General features: G+C 45.2%; 1 long non-coding RNA gene across 1 annotated transcript in view; it reads left to right on the top strand.

The window, feature by feature from the left end:
* Positions 1 to 23,716, top strand: part of LOC146008506 (uncharacterized) — a 58,238-nt gene extending 34,522 nt beyond the window's left edge. Inside the window, exons 3-4 of the long non-coding RNA XR_014444523.1 lie at positions 22,249 to 22,307; positions 23,089 to 23,716. This is a non-coding gene — a long non-coding RNA (uncharacterized LOC146008506). The remainder of the gene's footprint in view (positions 1 to 22,248; positions 22,308 to 23,088) is intronic.
* Positions 23,717 to 24,188: the final 472 nt, after the last annotated feature.

Genomic DNA, 24,188 nt, shown 5'->3' with positions numbered 1-24,188 from the left:
TATATTTTGCCAACCCTTCTAGGTTAAATGCTGCCACATTACAGTGTTCCAGTTCATATTATATCAAATTCATATTATATACATCCACTAAACACCACTTATTGAAAAGGATATCATCTTATTAGGCAGCCTTATCCTAGACAGGAGTCTGGAAAGTGATTAGATCCAATTTATTCCTTGGCCAAATGTAATATGGTGCAAGAATCAGAAAGTGAAAAATTTTGGAAGAGTTTTCCCATATATTTAAAGCGGCAATCATTTACATTGCAAAACCAGGGTGATTTTGCCATGTAATTGATTGCCGCTTTTAAATAAAATGGGAAAACTCCACTGACACATACATCCAGATGCGTGCCAACCATCAAATTATATTTTTTGCTTGCTCACAGATAAAAGTCAGTCCTACCACTTACTCCTGAAGAAGCTGGGTTATACCAGGGAAAGCGTTGAGCATGCTTGTGTACCATTGGTAAGATCTTGCCTGCAAACTCACCAGAACATTATTTGTGAGCTTTAGAGATGGGCAAAACGGATTATTAAGCTGAGCCGGGATCCGGCTGATCTCTCGGTGGAAAGATACGTATCTTCTAGGTGGCTCGCTTTAAAAAAAAGGGGGAAAATACATGACCGAGTAAAAACACTGATCGATGGCTGGGTGCAGAATCGCCATCGATGGCAACCATCGATGGCGTCTGCACCGATGGCCATCCCTGGCAGCAGCAGCTAATCTTTCTATCACTTGTAGTCACAGCACTGTACTCAGTCTACAGAGGTAGTACATCTCAACTGCCACAGGTGGCAGCACTGAGATCAGGAAAATGCATTGTAAACTGAAACGGATCACCTTTTTGGGCTCGGCGGCTCATTCGTTCTTGAATGGGATCAGTTCAAAAGATCCGGTGCGTTCGCTAACGGCCCATCTCTAGTGAGATTGCTCCTTTTTGCCTATACCATCCATCCTGAACAACTAGAGCGCCATCTGAGGAAAGACCTATGTGCCAATTCACCTTGGGACAATTGCTACTTGTTCCTAAGCAACAAATGACCCACCCAGGTTTAAGCCCTCAAAAACTGGTAAAATCACAGCTGCATTCATTTAATGGAAATCTACTATATAACTGGTTAACAACTTGATATCCAGTGGCTTTTAACAATTGATCCATTTGATTGATTTCATTAATATAATAATTTTATTGTGAATTAGTACATTTTTATTTTTAAAGAAACTGTTGAAACATTTTTATGTTCAGCCAGCCCTGATATTCTTTCCTTTTCATGCTCAACCAATATGCTGATCAGGCGGCAGCCTGGAGTGCTGGGGTGGGGGGCACAGCAAGGTAAGGGGGATTTGGGTCTCTGAAGATTCATGTGCGAACGGCATGGAATTGGCAAAAACAGCCTCCCAAAAATGGCTTCCACCTTTTAGACACTAGAGGTCCTAGAACTCTTAGTCTTTCAGGGGAAGGTAGCATGCCCAGCACTACCTGGAAGTGCGGAATTCCGAGCATGTAGCCCCCTGACAACAAACAAGAAACCCCCTGGCAACGAAAATGTAACCTCAGCCAATGAACACATGTAACCCCTAGCAACAAAAAATAAAACCCTGGTAAAGAGCATATAACCCCTGGCAATGAACATGTAGATAAAAGCTTAATAATGAATGTATGGAGGGGGCAATTCCATAATAGCCTAGGGGGCTGGAATCCTTTACTAGACCCTGTTCATGTGCACACAAATTCATGAGAGGGTCAATGTTTTGGGAAACCAATTAATCTACCAGAATATTTTTAGATTGTGGGGAAAAAAACAGGGCCCTCTTTTTGTATGGGCTTAATGTGCACTTGTCCAGGGGCCCCAGGTGTATAAGGGCCATATCCTGATAGCCGAGGATCCCCTTTTTCCAGGGATACCAGAATTTTGAAAATAAGCCCTGGGGAACTGGAGATATCCAACTTCAACGCAGCAGTCCACATCCGACCTGTTAATTGCAATTCCCAGTCATATTTCTCAGGTTTTCTCTGACTTATAGAGTTTTTATGAGTACATTCAAAAAGCTGGCACTCCCCCCTTTCTGTCGACACTAGCGGATTGTCTCTATCATGCCCAGAACCAGGGATATCAGCCTTCCAGCAACCAGTCCCTGCTCCAGCTCCAAACGTCCGGTGTACAGTTTTATATTTTTGTCAATGGATTGCTCTGGCTCCTGATCTCTGATCCCCAAGTTCCCAGCACCTCCTGAAAGGTGGGACTCTAGGTTATTATACTATTGAAGGCTAAGAAATCTATTTCCAGATAATGGTGATATCTGCAGTCAAACAAGCTGCCCTTCCACCGGAAAATGACGAATATTAAGCCCACTCCATTATCCAAACCTCCCCTGCGTATAAAACACCCTGGAAGTAATTTACAAGGGACCCTTCATTCAGCTCAGTGCCCCCTTCCACACGTTAGTGTTCTCCCTCCCACCACCTGTGCAGTAAAGGAGTAATTAGCAGAAGTTACTGCTCCAGGTCCTACATGTTGAATGGAAGATAGACCACCCCCCGCCACCCATGGAACATCAAAGCTGCTGCTGATAGCACCCCCCACCCCTAGAAGAAGAGAATGGGTAAGGGTCCCAGAGCATTGCTTTGCCCAGGGGCCCACACTGCTGTTAAGATGGCCCTGGAAAAAAACAGAGTACCCATAGGAACAGGAGTGTATTTTATATTAGTTCTGTATAATTTGTTTGGTACATTTTGTATAATTTGTTGTATGTCTGTTTTATTCATTCTTATGAGTAAGTATTAAATCTATAATTTTTTTATCATACATTGTATCTTTTTGTGCTAAATGCCTGGATTGATAAAACAGTAAGATCATCACACAATGACTACAACTGGGAACTAGTGACTCCTACTGGCAATACAGGTTGAGTATCCCGTATCCAAAATGCTCGGGACCAGGAGAATTTTGGATAACGGATTATTCCGTATTTCGGAATATTTTAATATTTCAATTATGTATTTTGAAGTATCTTGCATGTATGCTGTATAAACACATAAAATACACACACATATATTTTATTACCACATAAAATACACACAAATATATTTTATTTGTTCAAAAAACAAGGTTTCAAAACATGAAACAAAATTTGTGTACTATCTCAGATATTGAATTTGAATGCCAAGCAATCATTGCCTTGCACATATATAGTGCCAGTTACATATCATGTCCCCAGTGATGCTGTTACAAATGTCCCCAGTGAGTTTTTAGCAAAAAAAATATTTTTTATTCACTTTCTGGAATGTATGGTTTTCGGAATAATTCGGATAACGGATACTCGGATACGGGATACTCAACCTGTAGTATATTCAAGGTCTATAGAGAGACTTCAGCTTTAGCGCAGCATTCTTTTTCTCTTTTTAATATTACACACTGTGTGGTTGAGTATTGAATGAAATTTTGAATGCTGCTCTTATCTGAGATCCCTCAACTTAAATAGACCTATCTAGAAAGGTTTTTTTTTTAAGTTTTTAAAAAGTGTCCACACAATTTATGCTTGGTGTGTTGACAGCGCATAGCCATACCTCCCCCATTTTCTTCCTTGCACTGGCTTTCCTGCTAGATCATGGGGCTTTGCCTATAAAAACATATACAAAGCCTCGCTCAGCACACAGCATCGCTGGAACGCAGGTGTCCCGCAATGTGAGCTGAGCGATCAAGTTTAAGCACGTCAATCAGGAAGTCAGCTGAGTGTGTACAGGGTTTTAGATCCAAATATAGGTGGTGCCACAGGCAGTGGGGCCCACTGGAGGTTTCTCCTGTGCCCCAGTGTAAAAATCCATACCTGAGGCCATACCCGCTTACTGGGGCCCGGGCAAAACTAGCAAAATAAGATAACTACACATACAACGGGTATTCTTGCATGCATGCAAAAATATCAAATAATGAAGTACAGAAAATATAATAATTTATATTATTAATAATAATACAAATTTGTACAGCATAGCAACTCAAAGAAACTGCCCCTAACATAGGACCTTATTCAGGTGTTTGCACTTTGCGAATGCGCATTTCTGCATGCACTGGGTGCTTGCACCCATGGCAAGAAGACTGGTCGTTGGGTGCATGCACCCATCTTTGCAGGTGGAGGGTGGGGCACCTGGCTGGCCTATTAGCATATGGGAACAACCAGCGTTTCATGGGTGTTACAGCTTTCTCATGCTAATGCGGCCATGATGGACTTGTGGGGGGCATCTGGTGATGTCAGCTGCCTGTCCACTACCCCTGAGCGTTGAGCAACCTTACATATGCGTGCACCTTCCACATCTTGCTGCAACCATCGAAAGATGTGGGAGGGACCCAGTGGCATGCGAATGGATGTTTATGGAAAACATTAATTTGCAGCCAGTGTGAACATACGCACCTTCAAAAGGTGGACCGGCGTACCACCATATGCAAGGTGGAATCTGGTTCACTCGCTAATTCCCATCCGAGCGAATGAACCAGAATAACCCCCATAGGGCTTGTGCATGTTTTGATGGTGCGTCTCAGTCCTTATACATTCTGATGGACTTTGTGGCAGATTTAGTATATTTATTTATTAACAGTGTCTTATACTGTATAGCGCACATATATTTCGCAGCACTTTACAGAGAACATTTGAACATTCTCATCAGTCCCTGCACCAGTGGAGCTTACAATCTATATTCCCTACCACCTGTACACACAGAAATTCTAGGGTTCATTTTGTTTGGAGCCAACTAACCTACCTGTATACTTTGGATTGTGGGAGGAAACCGGAGTACCCGGAGGAAAACCGCGCAAGCAAGCTAAGAATATACAAACTCCACACAGTTAGGGACACGGTGGGAATCAAACCCATGACCTCAGTGCTGTGAGGCAGTAATGCTGAGCATTACACCATCCGTGCTGCGGATAAAGATTGTGGCAGGAGATGCAGGGCGGCCAAAAGATTCCGGCCCAAAATGTTTTTTTGGAACAAAATCCCATTTCAAAAAGGGCAAATTGCTTGCATGAAAAATGTATCAAATTTTATTTATTTTAGAAAAGAAGAGTTGCTATATAGCAAGAAAATCTTATACAGAGAAATTCTGATTTAGATAAGAAAGTACAGAGGTAACATATTAAATATATCATTCAGAGATGTTGATTTAGTATGCAAAATAGATTGATGGGAATGAAGGTTTCATAAAAAATACATATCCGTAGGCGCCCTCCAGCCTCTATTATTAATGTGACCTTTCCAGCTACTCCCCCCTCCCCCACCTGATATTCTGCCAGGGCATGTAAGGAGGAGGTGTGGAACACAGCTGGGATGCACTTATATGTAGGGTGTACATACAGAAAGGTTCCCAGTTAATGCTTTGTACCAGGAGGGTAGAATTTACACATTGGGAGGTAAAAAGAAGACTGGTGCACACTGCATCATACTGGTGTTTTGAAGTACCAAATAACAATGAAAATTGTATCCTTTCATGATGTTAGAGTTCTTCAGCGATTTACACAAGAACAGGGGACCCTCCTGGTTTTGGGACAATGACACTAAACACGCTTCCATCCAGCCTATAACCAAACAGCATCATGAGTCCAGAACTTTGTTCCCAGGGCATCTTTAAGCCAAGCTCTCAGGTGTTGACTAATGCCTGGCTGCTAATATATGAGCCCGGGGCTGGTTATGCTCTGGCGGGGGACCCCGCGCTCGTTTTTTTTTTTATTTTAACTGTTTTGTTTTTTTTTTAACACCAGAACCCTGCACAGAACATTGCGATCTGTGCAGGGTTCTGGCTAATTCGCCCATCAGAACCTGGTCTGATTTTTGGGCGAATTATAGACACACTTTATACAAATCGCATACCATTAAATATGCGATTTGTATACTTTTCCATGTGAAAACATCTGGATGCGATGTGCTGCGAAAAGCAGCCATCGCATTTCCAGTGTGTCCAACTTGTTGGCAAAAATCGCATTTTTTTCACATTTTCGGAGCTCATTAAATATGCGAAAATGGAAAAAAATGCGATTTCGGCCGTTTCGCAAAAGTCTATTTATCACAACCCATAGAATGTCACCCATGGTCTCCAGAACTGGACACAGTATTCCAGATGAGGCCGTACCAATGACCTATAAAGTGACATTATTACTTCTTTTTTTCTGCTACTTATTCCTCTCCCTGTGCAACCAAGCATCTGACTAGCCTTCCTCGTTGCCTTGCTACATTGCTTTCCTGCCTTTAAGTCACTTGAAATAGTGATTCCTAGATCCCTTTCCTCCACAGCAGTTTCCATTATAGTACCCTTGATACTATATTGAGCTTTTGGGTTTTTGAGTCCCAAGTGCATAATTTTGCATTTTTTTAGCATTAAACTGTAGTTGCCATGCTCTTGACCAATTCTGAAGTTTACCTGCCTGCCCCAGAACGTTTGTGGGGGGGGAGGTGGGCTCCCCGGGTGCCAGGCAGCACAGGCTGCCCCCCCGGGGGTGCCAGCAGGGGACCGGGTATATTCACTACACCCGATCATGAATATGTAATGATCGGGTGCAGTGAATATATGAATATCTAATGAGCGGCTCGGCTCCGGCCCCCTGCTGGCTGGTCTGTGTAAAAAAAAAAAAAGATTTTAAAGTAGGAAGATTTTTAAGTAGGGAGAAAACAGTTCCATAACTGTTTATGCTCACTTCTTCCCCTTCTGTGTCACCCCTGTCTGTCTAACACTCCCTTTTAGAATGTAAGCTCTCACGAGCAGGGCCCTCTCTCCTCATGTGCCTTACTTAGTGTATATAAACCTCTGCCACCCTGATGATTGCTTCATTGTCCTGTCCCCTGATGCAACTATCCATATTTAATTGTCTTAAATTGTCTTGTACTATAATTCGTTATCTGTTTTTGCTCATTTGTGTATTGTTAGGCGCTGCAGAACCTTTGTGGCGTCATATAAATAAACAACAATAATAATAATAATAGTCTCCTTATTGGTCTTCCTCAATACAGACTCTAACCACTACAGTCCATCATGAATGCAGCTGCGAAGCTAATATACCTAGCCAGATGTTCATCGTCTGTAAAGCTACTCTGTCAGTCACTTGCTGACCTGTATTATACCATATTCAATACAAAATAATTTTACTTACACACAAAGCCATAAACTTAACTACACCAACATACATATCTTCTCTTATCTCAAAATATCTTCCAACCTGATCTCTACTCTCCTCATAAGGGCCCTTATTCTGATTGACGCGTACTTTACCGCATACTTTCGGATCGCGTCTTTACGGCGTCTGCGCATGCGTGGAGAACGCAACGCGCATGTGCCACGCCTTGACTCCGTACCTGTTCGGCCAAATCCCGTCCAAAACTGTTCCCCGCAATCAGTCGGGAAATATGGGCGTATTATGGGCGTCATGCGGAATGACACATGGGCGTATTTTCAAAGTGGGCAAAACGGGGCGGAAACATGGGCGGACACGGGGGAGTACACTTATGTTGGGGGGCGTACATTCGGATACCACTCCGAATGCACGCGATCAAAAAGGGCAGAAATGTGCGGTGTCCACAAGTGTACTATTGCTTTGCGGACACCACTCGTTCATGCGGTAGGCGAACGTACCGCCTAATGACTACAAGCATTAACACCTGAACCCAATAGAATCTACTCCTTTACTCATTACTCACTAATAGGCCGCTTGTCAGTGCTTTAATTGAAACCATTGCTGCTTCAAGGAAACCTTACTAATCCCCCACATATGCTGTACTTGTCAGACACTTAAAAACTGCTAACAATGGACATGACTGAATATTAATACTATCAATACACATGTGTATTCGACATGTACTCATGAAACCACACATTTTTGGTAAAGTAAACAAATTTATTTCTATACATGTCACAGTCAATGCCACTGTGATGCAATGACCAAAAAATACAAAATCCCAAAAATAAACAACATGGCAGGAATGTCCCAAAATAAATAATAATACAAAACAAATATAATTGCACACAGATGGACTCCAGCACCTCCTATGTGCCACTGCACATGCAGCCAGTGGGAAATGAGGAGGCTGCTGGCCCTTCTACAGCAGGCCAACCTGCACCTGACCATTCTACAGCAGGGCAACCTACACCTGGCCCTTCTGCAGCAGGCCAACCTGCAGCTGGCTCATATGCACCATCAGCAGAATCATTTGGAACACAACCGGGGACTTCACAAGATAGTACCATGGCCATCACTTCAAGTACAGCTGACAGTAATGGCAGGCAAAAGAGGGCAACAGGGGCACCAAAAAGGACATATGAAGCAAGGGCTCATCTGGTTACCCTCAGCACGTGATTGGACACAAGAAGCTGACACACACAGCACAATGGAAGATTTGGGACCACATAACGGTGGAGATTAATGCAGCCACAAGTTCATTTGCGACCACGTTTGGCCTTGGTAGGCTCCTTGGCCTGTGCAGCAGCTCTTCTGGCACGGGCAGATGCTGGGGCAGGTGGAGCAGATGATGTTGAGGGGTTGGCTGGTCTACCCCTCCTGCCAGCAGGGAGTGTTGCCGGTGGTAATGCACCAGAAACGGATGACATTAGGACCCTGTTGCTGGTAACCAGCTCCACCATAAGCTCATTATGGTGGAGGAGGAGATCATTTTGGCGGGTGGCTTGCTCGGCCAGCACCTGAGCACTTGCAGCCATGGCCTGATGTGACTCAGCCATGGCCTGCATGCTCGCAGCGATGGCCTGCTGGGTGCTGACCAAGCTCGCCAGGATCTCCTCGGTCCTATGCATCCGTTCTGATGCCAACTCTCCCTGCTGGTTGATGTCCCCAAGCATGTTGGCCAAGGCGGCCAAATCGGCTTGGGCCGATGGCTGCTGCTGCACAGGCCTACCCCTGGGGCCAGGTGGCACGGACTCCTCCACCTCCTGAGCAGAGTCGTCACCAAGCGGTGGGGTGTCTGTGGAAAAAGATAAACAAAATTAGGACACATTCTAAGATAATTACTTGCACAAGTTTATGGCATGACCAATATTTACCTTCAATAAAAGACGCAAACACTTCAGCTGGGGCCTCGCTATCCATCGTGCTCACCCCCCTGATCTCCTCAACTGATATACAGCTCTCGGCCATCAACTCCAGGGGGGTGAGCTCTAGCCCTGATGGCATGGGCCCGGCCCCAGATGTCTGGCTGTGTTCCCACCGCTTGGTCATCTTCCTCTTCAGGTTGGTTTTGAAGTCCTGCCACCTGCAATGTAAGTTGACATATTAATACATGTCACTCCAGATGTTAGCTGTTGCAGCCATTGCTCTGTGCTACATATTACGACATGTGATTAATGTCCAAAAGATAATATTACATGCAACTATGATATCAACCGTTACAATACACATTCACAATCACCCTACTCTAACTCTCAACGAAATAACATGGCAATAATGTCTGTGTATCGTAACAACCTCACGGGCCATTTGCAAAATCCATCTAAGCATCAATTCAATCATTACTTGGCTATTACTGGGCACATGTATCACAAAACAACTTGCCTCTTCTTCACATGGTCCGTCTCACGAACTTGTGGCGCTACTTCATTAATCTCTGCCGTTATCTGTTCCCAAATCTTCCATCTGCGTGTGTGTGTCAGCTTCTCCGATGGACACTCAATCCAATCACGTGCTCGGGGAACCAGGATGGCAAGCTCCTGTGCTTCATATGCCTTATTTTTTTTTGGTGGTTCCTCTGTTGCCCTGGCTCTCCCCTTGCCACGTCCATGGCCACGCCCCCTGTCACGTGTCGCTGCACTTGAAGTGCTGGCCATGGTACTACCTTGTGAAGTCCCCGGTTGTGTTCCAAACAATTCTGCTGATGGTGCATATGAGCCAGCTGCAGGTTGGCCTGCTGCAGAAGGGCCAGGTGCAGGTTGCCCTGATGTAGAATGGTCAGGTGCAGGTTGCCCTGCTGTAGAAGGGCCAGCAGCCTCCTCATTACCCACTGCCTGCATGTGCAGTGGCACATAGGTGGTGCTGGAGTCCAGATGGTCAAAAAGGTGCTGCAGCTCTGGGTCCACCTCTGGTTGTGATCCAGACATGTTAGCAACAACATTGTCACCTTCTAATACACCTTTATATACTGTTTGTGTATCCTGTTTGGCGGACATCAGCGGCAGCTGCGTTCCGTGCGTGAGCGTACGTCGCTGTTTTTTCGCGCCGCATACGGTGGCGGAAATTCCATTGTGTAAAACCTGGCGAAAGTTCGACATGAAATACTGGTCACCAATGCTAACATTGCATAGAATCTTCTGATACACCTGTGACTATTGCACAATACACATGCTATTTGCTAGCATGACATGACATTTGATTCATGACTACTGTGGTATTGTGGAGTTTGATTGCAAGCTAAAAGTAGCCCAATCCCTTAGATAATCCAGGCCACAAGTCATGCAATACTCATCTCTACTGTTATAGACCACACATGTGAGAGGCCTATAAATAGTGACTGGCTGCTAGAATCATTTGTCTCCAGATCTGGACTTGTCAGGGTCTAAGGTAAGCTCTTCCATGCTCCTTGTAGATATGATATCCATTAACAATGTAAGTGTATGAATGTATGCACCATTGCCTCACTGCCTACAGATTGTTGGGCCAGCAAAGTGCGTGTCGCATTATTGCAACATGTCACATGTTCACTATTTCACTCACAGGTCTTAAACCTGTGTGGGTTCATCTATTGCAGGACAACATGTCCCAGCAATAGATGAAATGTCTCATAGTACATGATGTCGGCAAAAAATGCTGACACCTTTATCTGTGTGTTTAGGACGGTGTGTATTGAGTTCATATTATTGTTACATCATTATAGAGTCAAATGGATCTGCGGGATTTCACGGGGCGGCCATCTATTGTACGTATTGAAGCCTACAAATCTATTTGTAGTCGGATATGGCCATTATGTGCATAGGTGCATCAGTATTTATGTTCATTTCTTTATAGGTTGCTGAAGCAATGATGCGCTACATGGAGAGGAGGCTAAGGGCACTTGCGGCTCTCCCCACTCGTCGCCCAAGGAGGCCAGGACGTGCTAGAATCTATCGCACACGGGTGACTCTGTTTGCTATGCCCGATGATGAGGTACTTACTAGGTACCGGTTACCGCCACATGTAATTCTGGATCTGCTCTCGTTAATTGAGAGTGATCTGGAACCTCTACACGGGATCACGACAGCAATTCCGCCTCACACACAGCTGCTGGCGGTGTTGCATTTCTGCGCCTCAGGATCATTCCAACAAGTAGTGGCAGTACTTGCTGGAATATCTCAGCCGGCCTTCTGCCGAATCCTGAGGCGTGTGACGTCGGCCATGTTCAGGCGCAAGGGGCACTTCATGGCCATGACATTTGCCACGAGACCCTGCGCAGAAGCCAGCAGGCCTTTCATCAAATTGCTGGCTTCCCTAATGTGATAGGGGCTGTGGATGGCACCCATGTACCATTTGTGCCTCCATCTCGAAGTGAGAAGATATATAGGAACCGCAAATTGTTCCACTCACTGAACGTGATGGTGGTATGTGGCCCATCCATGGAGATTCTCGCCTTCAACTCGAAGTTTCCCGGAAGTGCCCATGACTCTCATGTCATCCGACAAACCGGGATATGGCAAAGACTACAAGAGCTGGAAGGCCGTGATGCGTGGGTTCTGGGTGACTCCGGTTACCCATGTACGCCCTGGCTACTTACGCCGTACAGCTACCCAGCACTGGGCCCACAGGAGGCATTCAATCGGGCGCATGTTGCCACCAGGCAAGTGGTGGAGCGCTCAATTGGCCTTTTAAAGGGTCGATTTAGAGTGCTCCACCGCACTGGTGGTGACTTACAATATGCGCCTCAAATGGTGTCGAGGATCGTGGGCCTGTGTATATTTTTCCACAACATTGCTGTGCGGCGTGAGATACCCTTTGATGAGTGGGAGGTACCATCTGAGCCGCAAGATCCGCCCATGCGCCCATCCCGCGCCCCTGAATGCCGGAGGGGATACCAGCTGCGGGACTCTGTGGCGCAAAGATACTTCAGGTACATTTTATCTAGTTGACAGAACACACCAATTTTAGTAAAAATCACCCCTTCAAATAAGTACAGTGTGTTAGTTGTCAGTGTTACAAAACGAAAATTAGCCAGCCTGCCCTCCTAATGGCAAAGAAATAGTAGATATTTATCATATGTGCTTAGTTTTGGGGGAAGTTCAATATAGGTGCTCATTATTATACCTTGTACAAGGGATCTTATGTGTTTGTTATATCTTCATTATTGTAGTTGATACTATCCCTGATGACTGGTGAGTACATTGATTTATTCTCTAATGTGTTGGGGATTTTTTCCTGTGTTGATGTATGATTTGTTTGCAGATATATATATATATATCTATATATATGATATTTGAATTTATTAACATGTTTAAAAATTTCAAGGAGCAGGCAGGCAGCCAGGCAGGCAGGCAGGCAGGCAGGCAGGCAGGGCTGGTGTATAATGCTGGACTCAGGATACCTGCAAGTATGTGTATGTGTCTTTTAAACATAAATGTACGCATACACATAGATGCATAGAGTAAGTAATGCTAACTACAGCTATGCGTTGCTAAGCTATAGCACGCGTTGCTTGGCGGAGCGAGGCGTCATTGGATTTGCTAAGTGCATACACACTGTGTTTTATATATATATCAGATTTGTTCATTGCCATACATCAGCACTACTGTTTTGAAGGCATGCGAATTTGTCACCATTTGTGTTGGCGCAGAGACGCTGTTCATGTAAAGATGAACAATAAAGTTATTAACACAAATAACTGTGATAAACCAATGCCACCACCTGATTGGTTGATTGATGCCATTGTTAACATGGCGGAGACACGAAGGGCAGACCCGTTTTCGGCTGCGGAGCTGAGGGTTCTTGTCTCCGTCATGGAGACAAGGCTGGGCCGTGCGGGGCCCTTTATCAGTAACCGCCATAAGCGGAGGGCCTATGCTGCGGCAGGGCGCCGGATTTACGCCCGCACTCGGGTGCGGAGGACGATCGGCCAGCTCGAGAGGCGGTGGTCGGACCTCCGCAGGCGCCAGCCCCAGCTGTTACAGCAAATTAGGGGCGAAATAGCTGAGTGTGAGTATTTTAGCTATGAAATTTCGCACTTACAACATAGCATCTAGAAACAATAAAATGTGTCTCATGATAAGTGGGTGTCCATGGGTTTAAAAGTCCATAGACTGTTATGTGTGCTTCTTCCTGGTTAACATGCAGTCATGTGGCTTTTATATGTAATGACATAGCATTGATGATTCTGATGCATACAATGTGCCAGATCTAATATGTGTTACACATTGATAAATGCCAGGGTTGTAATGTTTGAACAAATTACTAACAATCACATAATAATTGAAATGTCACATTTTGGAGTCCATTAACAGTAAGGAGCTACTTTCCAGCATCGTTTGCCATCATTATCACCCTTCCATGTATGTCTTGTTATGGATTAATACATGTGCCCCAATGACCCGACATTGACCATGATTTTTTTTTCTACCACACAGCACGAGCCCGAGCCCGACAGGCCCGTGAAGAGGCCGAGGCAGCCCTGGCCGAGGAGGAGGGCCAAGAGCCGGAGGAGGAGGTGGCGGCAAGGGTGGAGGAGGAGGAAGTGGAGGAGGAGGAGGAAATGTTGGAGGAGCAAGTGGAGGAGATGGTGGAGGAGATGGTGGAGGAGGTGGAGGAGATGGTGGAGGAGGTGGTGGAGGAGGAGGAGGTGCCTGAGGCGGTGGTGGTGGAGGAGGTGGAAGAGGAGTTGGTGGCAGAGGAGAAGGTGTTGGTGGCGGAGGAGGAGGTGGAGGAGGTGGTAGTGGTGGAGGAGGTGGTTGTGGCGGAGGAGGTGGACGAGGTGACGGTGGCGGAGGAGCTGGCGGAGGAGGGGGCTAAGGAGGCCACGGTTGCCCCAGAGGTGTCGGAATCCGAGGGGGAGGAGGCGTGTCAGGCCCCGGAGTCCCATCAGATCGGTATGTTTACATAATGCATCATTCATGAAGTAGTTGTAGTGGTATTTGTTATGTAGCACTGGTGATTAAAAATTTTGTTCCAATACTATTAATACAGACCCCAAAGTGGGTAGCTACAGATACAGGTACGGGTTAGATGGGGTGTCCAAGGCATCCCTTTCATCCAGGACACCTCTGAATTACACTGGTTTGGGGGATGGCTTGGAGCTCCATTTTGACTGCCACATAACCGTTGTAGTTAAACAGGATCCTGGAGTAAAGGGATGAGTGGATCATTTGTGGATTAAATTCACCTGCTGCAAGCGTTGATTATGACCCATCAAATAGTGGAATCTATATTGTTGGTGAATGTTATTTATAAACTATAGGATGTATGCTATAAATGGAGTAGGGCCCGGCCTACCTTGGAATGGAGTCACAAGTTGCCAGTGTCCCAGGAGCCTCCTCTACCTAAACACCCCCTGTAGTTCAGATTGTTTTTTTGCCCTCACAGATTTGTAGGTTGGTTTAGACTGAATGATGATTTTGAGGATGTGTACTGTGCATTCCTGACATTTGCATAACTCCCATGGCACGAACCATCACTGAACTTAGACTGAGGAGATTGTGACAAGTTCTTATTGACGGAGGCCATGACATGCTTGTCATTGGTTAGTCATGGGTGGGTTGTGACTGAGAAGAAACACTATGACTGTTATGTCTTCTGCAGAGTAAAGGCTAGAGGGCAAAAAACACAGTATGTAGCAAATAAGTTTGCATGTATGTATATATGTATGTGTCATATCTATTTATCTATGTGTGTCTCTATCTCTCTACATAGATATATATATATATATATATATATATACACAGACATGTCACCTAGCATTTCTGCAATGTATGTAGCAGTATGTGAAATGTATGCATGAATATCATGACTAATTTTTGCCCCTTTGACATGCCCACAGATGCCACAACGCCGGCAGATGAGGGAATTCGTGGGGCCCTGCTGCGGATGGGCCACCATTTGCGCTTGCTCATCGCAGACCTGCAGGACCTGCGCGATCTCCTACTTTAAAATGTTTGATTATTTTTTTCTATTTATTTGTTCAGCATAATAAACTATTTATGCAAGTTGAAAGTTGTTGGTTTTCTTTGCCCATTAAACAGTATATGTGTAGATTGTTTATAATCTTTTACACAGGGTCTAATACAAACCATTGCACTTGATTTGCTGTAAGGGTTAATGTGTGCAATGCATGTGTTAGGCATGCTTGTAAGGATATATTGGCATCTAATTGATTCCAATTCCAAAGAAGCATTTTTTTATGAGGATAGGTAATTGAATAAGTGGGTCATGTGATGTATTGCAGAATATACATCATAGTGGGTTGTTTGGCGTAAATACTCCGCTTACGGGCGGTAGCACCGCTTGGCTCCCGTTCGGATGCGGTATTCCCGAGCATACTCTGTACTACTCTGTAATACCGTGCAGAATCGGAGTGTTTCTCCCGCACACGCATGGTTTGTATGTCGTCCGTAAACACGCCCTGTTCTTAAAGAGTGAGTCCGTCCGAATGCGGAGGACACGTGGGCGTTTCTACGGACGATGGCCGCACGCGGCAAAACACCGTGGCGTGCGGACCGCTCCGTAAGAATGCGGGAATATCCGCACCGATCAGAATAAGGGCCAAGATCTGTATTTTTTATCCACACTCATTACTAACTTCCATTCCCGAAGACTTTCTTTGGGCTGCACCAACTCTGTGGATTGCACTACCAAGCACAATAAGAATCTCCTCCAGTCTCCAAACCTACAAGTGTTTCCTGAAAACTCACCTTTTCAGGCAAGCTTACCAAATTCCAGAACCAGCCACTTAACCTTCATATACCGTTCCTATCTAATCACATCCCCACTATACAGTCCACACATATTCACTCTCTTTCTTTCTTCCATGGCCAAACCAGGGCCGCCAAGAGAAATCCTGGGCCCCAGTACAACAACTTCCTGGGGTCCCCATGGACGGAGCTCCCCGCACACTCTGCAGACCCGTTGTTATGCCACTGCTTCTCTGCCAGGGGTTACATGCTCTGCCAGGGGTTACATGCTCGTTGCCATGGAGTTACATTCTTTTCCAGGGGTTAAAATTCTCTGCCATGGGTTACATGCTGATTTCCAGAGTTGGATCTCAGCCCCAGCAGAATGGAGGGAGGCAGCAGACACAGAACAATCAGCCACCCACCTTCCACCTTGGAACACAGTGACCTGGACATGGGAGGGGAACCAGGTCTGGGACTGCTAGACTGGAGACATGGCACTGGCACCTGCTGCTGCTGGTTGCGGTTGGGATGGGAATGTGGGGAGCGGAGCAGGCCCTGGAGTCGGAGAGTAGAATGACACAGAAGGACCTCTGTGATGCTGCTGCCCCCACACTGGCCCATATCCGCTCTCCCAATGCTGCCACTGAACAGCTGACTCCGGCGCACTCACCACCAAATTAAAAAAAACCTGTGTGTCCAAACCAGGGCCCCTCTGACAGGCTCGGGCCCGGGTAAATTGTACCTGCTCCCCCCCCCCCACTCTCGGCACCCCTGGGCCAAACTGCTGGGTCATCATATCATACAGCACGCCAGGAACCTTTGCATTAGGTGGAATTAATGCAATAAAGAATATCTATCAATGCCTATTTCCCTATCGATTTTAAGCTTGCAAGCAGGGCTCTCATACCTTTGACTGCCTGTAAATTCCCAGTTTGTTGAAACCACTGTCTCCTATTGTAAAGCACAACGGAATTTGCTGTGTTATATAAGAAACTGTTACTGAATAAATAAAGAAAGAAAAAGAGATATCTTTACCTATATGGTATTAATAGGAACATATGAAAACATTTGTTGCATTTGTATCTAGTAACTAAAAATGATTGTTTATATAAATTATAACTGTTTAATTTCAAATAAACAGGAGGGAGGGTTACAAAAGGGGGTGGGGTTAAGTGCAATAGCTTAAGTACATAGGTTGGGATAACAATCAGTGTTCATACAGTAGCAACACAGCAGCGGTGCCCAAACTGCTTGTCTAGACACCATAGGGTGCAACAAGGCTCTAGCATGGGTGCCTCGGGTTGGTGGTCCAGGACCAAATCAAATTACATATGGTCAAAGCAGCAGGCAAAACCATTACTAGTGGCTGCCAATTATAAAACAGGTGAACAAACTGTACACCAACACACAACTGAACCTAAGGATGACAGGAAGGCACAATTTTCTTAATTACATTTTTTTTTCATTCAGATTTATCACTAAAACAAATCTACATAACCAACACCTGTACATAATTGGTTGTGTTAATTATGAGAATACTAGCTAAAAAAACCTGTCAAAATGAAGGCTTCTACAATGTACATTCACTTTGAGTTGTGACAGTTTTTACTTTCACTTTGAGCTGTGACATCAGCCGCCCGCCCCGTGCAGACATTGACCCGAGGGGAGTGTCCAGCTATTTCATGGGGACAACAATAAATTGCTGGGCATTTCCCTGATGTTGCCCCCCTGTCTGTGCGATTGCACAGGGGGTCTGCACATGCGCATATACACGCATGCGCAGACCATCCACCATTGAAAAAAGGGGCAGAGTTTGGCTCTGAATCAGCCCCTAGGTGACAGGTATATTAGTTACTAATGATGCAGATAGCAAATAAAACAGCACTAGTATTGTACAGGACTTCTGATAGGACAAGGTGGCAGCTATAGGGAGCAAGGGAATGCTATGTGGCAACACCAGTAGGCATATATGCTTTACATTTAGAATCTAGAACCACAAACTTTGTGCTATTCCACAATAATAGAGATTAGTAGAACTTTATAGCGTGTATCAGGGGCGAATTTAGGGGTCATGCCGCCCCTAGGCACAACATTTTTGTGTTCCCCCCCCCCCCTATTTTAATGTAATAATAAATGTATATACATTGTTATTTATATATTTCATTAAAATGTAACTGTAGCCCACCTCAATATTTTTTTAAGCACTCTGGACTGCTCACTGTATGGAGGACCCGGAGGGAGGGAGGCACTTATTAGTACAGTGATTAGCAGCACAGTGTCTCCGTCAGTCCCTCTTACACTGTGACTGACTGAGTGCAGGGAGGATCTGCGCGCCGCTCAGCTCTGCTGGTGAATACACAGAAGCCAATAGACTGTGTGTCTGTAGAGTAGCCAATGGGCGGGCGCCGGCAGCAGTGAGCCTGAGCCATTTCCGGACGCGCAGGGGGACCGTCGGACCCAGCCACTAAGCTGTGATGTAATGTGCATGGCAGAGTGGGTGAGCAGTGGCGGGTGACGAGTGGTGCTGCCGCCTACATATGATAATTCATAATTTGTGGGGGTGGGGGGGATAGGGGGTTTGACCGGTGCACAGGTTGGGCTTATTTGTTGTAAGCTGTACAGAAATTGAAAAAGGTTGATATTATTCCACCAGTATGTTTAATATGAGAAGGAATTCTCTTCTCCTGAAATTTTATTTTTGGTGGAGGTGATATGACATGATAATTCATGTCTGCGGTGGCGGCGCTCGTCACTCGCCACTGCCCACCCGGTGTGCCATGCTGTTATTTAACAGAATGTCAGCCTGCCTGCCGCCCTTAATTGGTGCCGCCCTGAGGCCGGTGCCTCACGGGCCTAGGCACAAATCCGGCCCTGGCGTGTATTCAAGCTGCCAGCGAGGGGGTTTGTATGTCGAGGATGGCTTGTTTTCGGTGAGGATCCGGCCAATCTCTGTATTCAATTTTCTGGCGGGAACGTCAAGGTTCGCCACAAACGCTGCATATAGTCTCACCATTGTGACCACCGCACTCACCATTTCCACCTTGCTGAAAACGGCGAGTGAAGGGGGGGTCAGGTGAATACTGACCGCGACCAATGACGGTGAGCTATCGGCACTGCTCGCAAACATAGCTCACCTAAACGGCATTAAATATACTACTATGGCTTGGGAGAATTGACAATGAGTATACCACTGTAGGCTTCTAAACTGCTTCCATAATTCTATTGTCCCCAGCTGCTGTTATGACTTTTAGTTTTGGGAAAAATTGGGAAAATATTAAAATGTTTCATTAAATAATGTTCCTTGGGAAATTGGTAAAAATACTTAACAAAGTAACAAATACTGAGATCTGCTACAAACTGAATATATAGTTATACTACTGTGACTGAATGTTTTTGTCCATTTAAAATGCAACACAATCATTGTCAGCCTTGGAGTTGGAATACTGTAGCAATGAAGGAGTTAATACCAGGCCTGTGGGTGGCAGACAAGAGAGTGTGTGGAAAAACTGTGACCTGCCCCTGAACTGCCTGTGAGCAGATTACTCACCTTGGTTACAGCCCCCAGCAAAGGGGGAATTAGGCACAGTCTCCTAATCCTGTTAGATTTGGCCACTATTAAACAGACCTGTGGGAGAAAGTCTCTTAGTGCTCTAAATGTCATGTGTAAAAACAATATACTTGACATGAAAACCATAAAAGTTACTTTGTTTTAGTATGGAGCTTGGCAATTTATTGTAATTTGTATCTTATTTTTTGTTTCCATTATATTCATTGCAATGACCTCATTGAATGTTGTATAATAAGGATGTTGAACAAACATTTTTAAATATATAGCTGACCTGTGGTAAATAAATATTTTAGCTTCTACTGTACTTTAAATTGTGCTGCCTTTTAGGGGGTTACATTGTAGACACATCTTACTATGGGCCTGATACAAGTGATGGATTACTTCTTACCAAATATAATTATTTCAATTAATTAAAGGATGATTAAAGGATACTTAACATACATTCACATACCTCCCAATTGTCCCAATTTTCACAGGACAATTCTATATTTTTGGGACAGCGCATCCCGCTGGGGCCGGAACTGTACTGCAGTGGAGGGGGAGCAGTTGGCAGTCCAACTGTCAAGACCAGTGGTGAATAGACACTGTGCGCATGGAGACAGAGGGGCTGGGGGAAAGGCCCGCAGCTCACAGAGCCGCTGGCCATGCTCTCACAGTGGCAAAACCGGGGTGTGGCCTTGCGAGAGTCAAGCAATTTGTAGGCCATGACCCTTTCTGATAGGTCATGCCCCCAAAAATGCGTAATGTGCAGGTATCTTGACTTCACAGATCATAAAGTTGTGAGGTTTGCATTCATGTCACTTGATGAATATTGATTTGGTTATCATTGGGGAGTTTTATGATATCTTGTAGAGAATTACAATGGAGAGCACCAACCAATCACATACTTACAGTACGTACTTTTGAAAGTTCCTCTCCATAAGAAGCTGTGACATCACAGATCTGTGGTGAAGGGGCAGGGCAGAGGGGTAGATTTATTAAGCTTGGTGAAGTGATACATTGTCTGGTTTTTATCACCAGCCAATCAGCTCTTACCTGTCATTTTTCAAACCAAGCCTGTAACTTGTAGATGATTGGCCGGTGATAAAAACCAGACACTTTATCACTTCACCAAGCATAATAAATCTGCCCCTCAGTGTCATGAATGCGCGTCTTTTAGATTCACAACCTCTGCATTATTTTTTTAGTTAGTTTCTTATATAGCACAGCAGATTCTGTTGCACTTTACAATAACTCTGCATGGACTTAGTTTCAAGCAGTTGTCTCCTCAATCTGCCTACTTCAAAAGGAAGCAGGCAGAATGTGGGTGGAGCACCCACTGTTCCAAGGGTGCAGGCAGCTACCCAAAATATTGGGAGTCTCCCACAACTTCCAGGAGAGTAGGAATTGGCCCAGATAAGCTAGGCTGGAACTGGTTTACATTATGACAGGGGACCCCATACTGCATACTCTCCAACATCTGAAGAGCAAAAACCGGTACAAATTTGAAAAGGGATGTGGCCATGGGCAGGGCCGCCACTAGGAATCGTGGGGCCCGGGACTGACCTGCAGTCCGGGCCCCACCAGTACCATTACTTAACTAGCTGGGGTGGCGCTGCATAGCCCTGATTCCTGCACACCTTGACGCTCTGCGTGCATCTCCTTGGGAGTGCAAAGTGCAGCCTGCAGAGCGCCGAGCCCCTCTGTGTCCTAGGCTCGGCACTCTGCAGGTTGCACTGTGTATTGTACATGCCTGGCTGGGGGGCCGCCGGGTGGGGGAGGCGGTGTCACACATTGCCACTGTCTCTGTGGGCAGCTGCCCGGGCCCCTCCAGAGGCCGGGGCCTGGGACAGCTGTACCCACAGCACCCCCATGTCGGCAGCCCTGGCCATGGGTAAAGGCGGCATGGCCACACCCCCTTTCCTATACTTAGAATGGGGAGTTGGAGACCCAAAAATAGGTACAGGACATAAAAAAAACAGTACTGTACCTGCCAAATATGTACAGTTGGAGGGTATGATACTGCAGGTTTCCTGGTATAGTGTCACTAGCCCTAGGTTAATTGTCTATCTGCCATGATTTTGCCACTGCCAGTCTATGTTATGTGAACTGGTTCTTGTAAAACCTTGGACTAGGAGACATTAGTAAAAATAAATTTAATTATATGTTTTAAAAATGACATTTAAAGCCAGTCACTGAGGTTATCATGACCGATGAATCATAATGATCGCTTACTAGTTTTACTTACACAGGGTTGGATGTACCAAGCAGCGGTGCTACATCCCGACGCCCATCACGCAATGCTCATCGCATATGTACTGACATATGCGATACGTAAAAGTGCATGTCTCCCGATCATTTTTTCACATTCCATTAAATCTCAGTCCAGGTATCTCATAGCCCACACTGAAATGGTCTGTGAATGCAAACCTTGGGCCATGTTTGAAGCTGAGAAGTGTGTATGTGTGCTTAGTGGCCTTTTATAAGTCACACATTTGTGATTTTGATCAGCTGGGGGTTATTTTCAGATTTTTTCATCATGTTTAAAATTCTAAGACGTGAAATACACTTCCAAATCCAGGTGTATTTTTTTGGAGTATTTTTTTACGATTCGTGTGCGTTTACGATTCGTATTTTTTACAAATACGAATTGTTAGTAAATGGCTAAAGTACATTGTTTTCATGTTAAAAATAGGCATATTTTATCGATGTAGTATTCATTCGTATTAAAAAATACGAATACGCCATGTATACACCATGAATACGAATACACATCACCGTACTTTCAGAATGGTAAATCCTGAAAATATGAATACAAATTTTTTATACAATTTTACCTTAGTAAATTTCCTCCAATATCTTCTTTTTTAGAAAACAATAAATGGTTTCAGCCCAACTGGTCAAAGTCAGGACATGAATACAAAGATCAGGTTAGTGACATCTAATATCTCATACGATTTACATTTATTGACATTTGCATTGGATCAGCAGATAGGACTCATAGGGGCAGATGTATTAAGCCTCAACAAGAGAAATATGCAAGGGTGATACAGAGACATAAATGTCCAGCCAATCACCTGCTACTGCCATGGTACAGGTTGTGTTTGAAAAAAGTCAATAAGGAGCTGATTGGCTGGACGTTTATCTCTCTGTATCACCCTCACATTTTTCTCTTGTTAAGGCTTAATACATCTGCCCCATAATGCTTTTTATCCAACCCATCTCCTGGTTGCTGGGCAGATATTGGTAATGGCCGAGTCTGTTCGAGATATTAGATTTCTTTTCACCAAAGCTTGCACTATAGACAGTTCTCATGAGTCATTTTCATTGTGCCCATCTTTAATTGCGCTCTATAAATTGAGTCAGATATGTCTCTCAGCCAATATGTTTATATACAGCAGCATCCAGTCCGCCCCATCCCTTCCTCACACCGCACAAACCTTGCTTCTGCCTCTCCTATTACTGAATATGCTAATATGGTCACATTTCTCTTCTCATAAATAATGGCACCCCCCCTCCCCTTGTCTCTCTCTCATACGCGGCAGCCACACTCCCCCTCCCCTTGGATATCTCCCTGTGAATATGCAGATTGCTAGGCTCTGTACACATAAATATGCTTATTTGCTGCTTTCACTATGCATAGCTTACTGTATACACAAGGCTTTTGTATCTGACGTGATTTTCTGTTCCTTCCTGCTGCAATTCACTTAGGATGAAAAGGAAAATTATGGCTCTGCTGTTCATGCAGGGCAAGGACTTTCATATAAGAACATAGCTAAAATCTGTCCTTGCAAAAATGGGTAACAAAATGAAATTAAACTGTGCAGTGATAATGTCGGGATCACACAGTATTGCAATCATTTAGCCTCCATAAACGATTGACTATGTTAGACCAACTTTATGTAATGTCAGTGTATGATCATCCAGGTATGAGCTTGGAGTGTCAAGTACATAGTTGTCTACACTCCTGGATCTTGCAGGAGAGTCCTGTTTGAAGTACTTATCTCCTGCTGCCCTGCATCATAAATCAAATTTCCCATATTTTTGTTTAAATAACCTTTTGGGTGGTATGCCCGGAAATTTTCCTGCCACAGCGGGCTGTCCAGGAAAATTTTGTCCCGGAAAATTTCCAGGCATACCACTATACAGTAGGTGTGCGCCAGTGGTGCCTCCTGCTGTGCACCACTGGCACACCCCCTCTAGTGCCCCCCTTGTCGCTCCCATCCTAATGTTGCTGCCCCCACCATCTCCTCCACTGTGGTGATCGTACGCATGAGCTCCCCTGCTGCTTCCCCAGCCGCCATTCACAGCAGTGATGAATGCAGCAGGCTTGGGGATGTTCGGGGGCAGCATGGGGAGGGGGGGGGGGGGCAACTGGGAGCGCTCTGGAGTTCAGGCACTTGAGTCCTCCTGAGCTGCCCCAAACATCCCCGAGCCTGCCGTCTGTGGTCAGCGGTGCGGGAGGCCCACCGTACAAACGACGGAGCAGAGGTGAGGGGGGTCTACGATCTGTGGTGGGTTTTGCTGCGGAAGGACAAATTTGCCCTGGTAGGTAAAACCCACCACTCAAGGGAGAAAACCACCAAGGAATTTGCAAGGGAAGTGTTTTGCTGTAGTCAAGGTGACTGCTACTGTATCTGGCACAGCAGTCTCTAATATTGACTGTTAGCAGCACCCTCCTAAGGGCCCTACACATGTACCGACGTATGTAGGGAGAGCGTGCTGAGCAATGCTGTTTCAATCAGAACGCTCAGGTCTCTCAGCTCACAGCGCTGTGCAGCACTGTGTGCTGAGTCTGGTGTCAGGGAATT

Source organism: Crinia signifera, chromosome 6 (assembly GCF_055691185.1).
Source record: "Crinia signifera chromosome 6, ASM5569118v1, whole genome shotgun sequence".
Lineage (NCBI taxonomy): Eukaryota > Metazoa > Chordata > Amphibia > Anura > Myobatrachidae > Crinia > Crinia signifera.
Note: the sequence above shows the minus strand (reverse complement) of the source record. Positions and strands in the feature narration are given on the sequence as shown.